This window comes from Lepidochelys kempii, chromosome 10, assembly GCF_965140265.1.
Source record: "Lepidochelys kempii isolate rLepKem1 chromosome 10, rLepKem1.hap2, whole genome shotgun sequence".
Classification (NCBI taxonomy): domain Eukaryota; kingdom Metazoa; phylum Chordata; order Testudines; family Cheloniidae; genus Lepidochelys; species Lepidochelys kempii.
Genome location: NC_133265.1, coordinates 30,048,005 through 30,052,867, shown reverse-complemented (window position 1 = coordinate 30,052,867; position 4,863 = coordinate 30,048,005).

Genomic DNA, 4,863 nt, shown 5'->3' with positions numbered 1-4,863 from the left:
GAGACTCAGAGCTTCCCCTCAGGTGATGGGAGTATGACCATGTATCATGGATGCTGCTGACCTCCTACAGGGAAAACTCTTCCCTGAGAGAGCTAGTCACCAAAGAACTCCTACAGGGGAAGCCCTGTGTTGAGAAAGAGCTAATGAGGGAAAGTTGGACTGAGAAGCTGAAAAAAATCCCCCCTCCAAAGAAGGCACAAGAGGAAATCATTATTTCCATGCTAGACCAAAGCACAGCAATCTATGCTGCATTTTCTTTCTCCTGCTACATGGACAAGAATAGGATCTGGAAGGACAAACCACCACCATCAGAAATTGCAGCTGCTGCTTGTACAGGGCCTCAAGGCAGAGACCGCAACTGCAAGCAAAACTAGGCATAGGACCAGCTGTGGCATATGTATTCCTCTCAATTAAGGAAAAGAATGACTCGAATTATTACAAAGCATCCATGTTACATGCACGCTGTGCTTTGTCCATTGTAGTTTGGAAACATCCCAGTCACCCGTCCAATGCTCCAGGGTCTCTCGACAAACCTGAAAATAGATCTACTAATAAGCAGTCAGACAGACTAACCAACCCATCACTTACCCCAATCAAATCAAATTAACCCAGCAAAATATGCATGTTGCAAGAACTAACCAGTCTCCACATACTGTCTCCTCTAGGGTGACCAGACAGCAAATGTGAAAAATCAGGACAGGAGATGGGATATAGGAGCCTATATAAGAAAAAGACCCGAAAATCAGGACTGTCCCTATAAAATCGGGATATCTGGTCACCCTACTGTCTCCACTGGAATTCCACACAGGAGGGGCCCTAGCTGTTTTGCCACCCAAGGCACCCTTTGTTTTAGGCACCCTGTTTGCTCAGCCCTAGAATCAGCCCTGATCTCTCATCCCACCACTACCCAAGCCTGCCCCAGGCAAGGGACCCCCTGCAGCACGCCCTGCAGGCTTACGAACTCAGGCTATTACAGACTTGGGGAGGAAGTGAGTTTCAAAAGTCCAGGGCACTAAAGAGATGCCCTACCAGCTGCTTCCTCTCTCATATCAAAGAGGCTTCAGCTCAAGCACCTCTGCTGACTTCAAATGTGGTGTATGTTCTGGGGCCAGAGACAGCCTCTTAGGCACTAAGTGCCCTCGGACCTGCCTTTATAGGCCAAAACAAACATCTTTAGCTCAGTCTGGAAACTAACAAGCAGGCAGTGTCTGTCGTAGTGTGTGGGTTTAATACATAAAACAAGGCACTGCCTGCCAAGTGAGCTGCACCAGCTGCAGGTTTTGAATAGATGTAAGGTGCATCCCCATGCATACCAGGTGACAAAGGCATCCATGACAGCTGGAGGGTCTATATCCAAAAGAAATGGGCATAAACTTCGAGCGCTCCTTTGGTGGGGAGAAGGGCAGACTTGGCTGAGTTAGAGGAAAACACCATGCTCATCTTGCTGGGTTTGCATACAGCTGTTCCTGGGCCTCTCTCACATCCTGGTTCTTCTTTCTTCTCAGAGTCCTGGCTCCCAGAGTCACGACTACACAATGGCAGTATTCACCTTTTCTTTGTACTCTGTCAGCAAATGTCTGTGGGCTGAGAACCAGCATTTTGTGCTTTAGGCAGTACAACCAGTGTCATGCAAGCTGTATGCACAGAGCAAAAGGCTGTAATTAGCCTTGGAACACATGAAACCTCATGACCAGCTCTTTGTGGAATCACCTTTTTGACCTACCCCCATTTAGTGTCTGACCACACACGAGGGCAGCAGAAAGAACAGGCTGTTCAGCCTGAATCACATCTGTGGGTTTTGCTGACACATCTACACCACCCTACTGCTAGTAAAGATGTTCCACTTCTTCCTTAAACCTGGTATTCTCTCTGCCAGTGCCATGGCTGATGTTAAAAGAAGAGGACAAAGCAAACTATTATGCTCTTCCATACTCAAAGGACAATGACGCGCTGTCAGTCTCAAAAGTCATGAGTCAAAATGGAACCCGATGTGAGGCTCAGTAGCATAAAAATGGTTTTATCAGTAGTGCATCATGGCCAGCAACCATTGAACTTCTGAGGTTTGAGATATGCAGGAGATTAGCTTATGATGGCTCATGCTCGTAGCTTGTGTGTTACTGTGTACAGTTCAGCACTAAACGAATGTTAGAACTGTGGCTTCTTGCTTGAGATGCTAACAGAAGCCCTGCTTTGGGTCACATTGAGAATCTTGGCAGTCAGATGCTACTCTGACACACTGGTCTCAATGGCAGACCAGATGGGAAATCTCACAGCCTTCTCTCCTCGGCAGACCTGTTCTTCCTGTTCTAGTGAGACTTCCAGGCCAAAGAGATTTAGATGGGTTCAGAGAAACACCAGAACTTTTGGATGATGCTCCAGTCTGAACACTGTGAGGTTCACCAAGACTAAGTTATGGTCTCCTGGGTGATCATAAATGAAAGAAGCTTTTAAGTTACTTCGGCCACCATATCAACTTCATTTGACAAACACCGTGGGGCATTAATAGAAGAACCAAGATTAATCTCCAGCAGGGGGCTATTAAAGGAAAGGGTTTGTTCTAGAAATGGAGCTGAAAGAACATTTACTTCCCACTGACTTCAGATAGAAATCTGCCTTACAGCACTGCCGCAGAAAGCAGGTGACATACCCAGGCCGATCAATTAAGTAGATCAAAAAGGCCTGTGGAACTAGGAGCATGCTGGTAATGGTGGAATTCACTGAGTCAGGGCAGGCGCTTGCCAGAGTAGATCCCAAGGACTGTTTCCTGGTGCCCCAGTGGCTCACATTCCAAACATGCTGGAGTAGGGCAGAGGAAAGGTGAGGCATCATGTATGGACATGGAACAGCTACTTTTGGAAAACCCTGCTGGAAATCCGGGTAGTTATCTGACAAAGAAACACTGCACATAAAAATTGGTTCGCTCACACTTCCCATCCTTTCATCAGTACTACCAGACCTTCAACTATAATTGAAGGCCACAGCCTAGTTATATCTCTCCTGAAGAGCAGAGAATGTGAAATGTACATTGCTATATAAGTGCTAAGCAAGAACTAACAAACAGCCACTGCAAATCAAATCCATGTTTATTAACCTAGAATGCTATTTCTACAAAGCAAGTAAAGTGTCAGTAATTTAACAGACTGCTGAAGGTACATATGTATAGAACAGTGGTGCTAAGTTGCAGTCTGGTAGCTCACAGGAGCCTCATTTAATCAGCCATGTGACACAACACAGTTATAATCCAGACAAGGAAACAAATGCAAGAAGCAATTTACCTTATTGTTAAGCAGCGTAAATAACATAAGAAAGTAACTGAATTGTTGGAGACCCCAGGGCATGGCCACTAGTTAAGTCGAGGGGATGGAAGGCCATAAGGGTTGAGGAAGTCTCCCTGCTGAAGGCCTAAGGGCTTCTTCTCAACCCCCCTTAATAGAACTCAGGCCTGGCTGGTTTGAGTAAGCTCTTTTGCTCTTAAAACAATGTTGCAGCCGCAGATAATGCCTTATAGTGTAAGGTATGCTGACGCCAAGCTAAAGATAATAGGAGATAGTTACAAGGCCAGACAGAATGTGCTGGTTGTTTAAGTTTCTAGAAATGCTTGTTAGAGGTTGCAGGAAATAAACATTGTTGTAACCCATATAAGGAAGGCAGAGTATTTGTGCAAAGTTTTAATTGGCTGATGTGTAGTGCAGTAGCATTAAGGAATATAGAAGTGTGTGTAATGACCTGCTTTGGTGTGCAGGATTTGAGAATCTATTCTCCCTGTACCTTGTTTGCAGCTGCAAATAAACTTTTCTGCTTCTCCACCCCGTTGTGATTATTGAGTGAAACACACCGGGTAACGAACCCCTGCTGTTGTTTTGCCTCTCGGCACTGGGTGCCGGCAACAGTAGGATATTATTAGTGGGAATGAAAGCAGATTTCAAAAGAAGAGGCCTCACCGTGGTTGTGTGTGTGTTTATGTGTGCAAGTGCTTGGGGAGGGAAACAGGGCATTGCCCTGAATAAATCTGTTTCTTTATCTTACTTTTCCCTAATTGCAAAAAGGCAATAAGATTCCATTTGAGTAAAAGTTCTGAGCAAATATTCAGGACTTTATTATCTCATTCAGCCCAGCCAGGTTGCCCATACCTATAGTTACCTGTGATCTGCTGGTCAAGGAAACAGAAATTTCATTAAAAAGAAAATTATTAAGAAAAATGTATTTGTTAGCCTCTAAGGTGCCACAAGTCCTCCTTTTCTTTTTGCGGATACAGACTAACACGGCTGCTACTCTGAAACCAGAAATTTCATTGTTACCATGTACTCAGTGGCAGACAATACAGAAATTACTTCCAAGGGTAGCACAATATCGAACATCTTTAGTTACAATGATAGTAAAATAACAAAGAAAAGAATCTTAAGATTCAGCCATTGGGTAACAGAATAGTAACTTAAAGATTGCGCAGCAGTGGGGTCTGCACAGTGGTTTTCTTCACCTTATCCAAGAAACGTGATCTGTTCTGTGCATTGTGTGATGTATCTTATTCAGAGCATGGGCAGCATGTCAAACCAGTCTGCAAAATAGGCCTGAATGCTGACCTCATCTGGTCCATGAAAATATTCCAACATCATAGAATTTAATGGGTCCTGAGGGTGCTCAGCACCTTGCAGGATTGAGGCCCTTAGATAATAAGGTGAGAGCTGCCCATGATAAACAAATTCATCTAACGTCACTGAAGTGGAAGATGATGCATTCAAAGTCAGAAGAGATAAGAGAAGAATTGTCCCCTGTGTGTTCAGTTGTAATGGGAGCTCAGGAGGAAGACTACATTAGGAACTCTTGTTACTGTAATAACCACTGGCCCATTACAGTTTTGAAAAC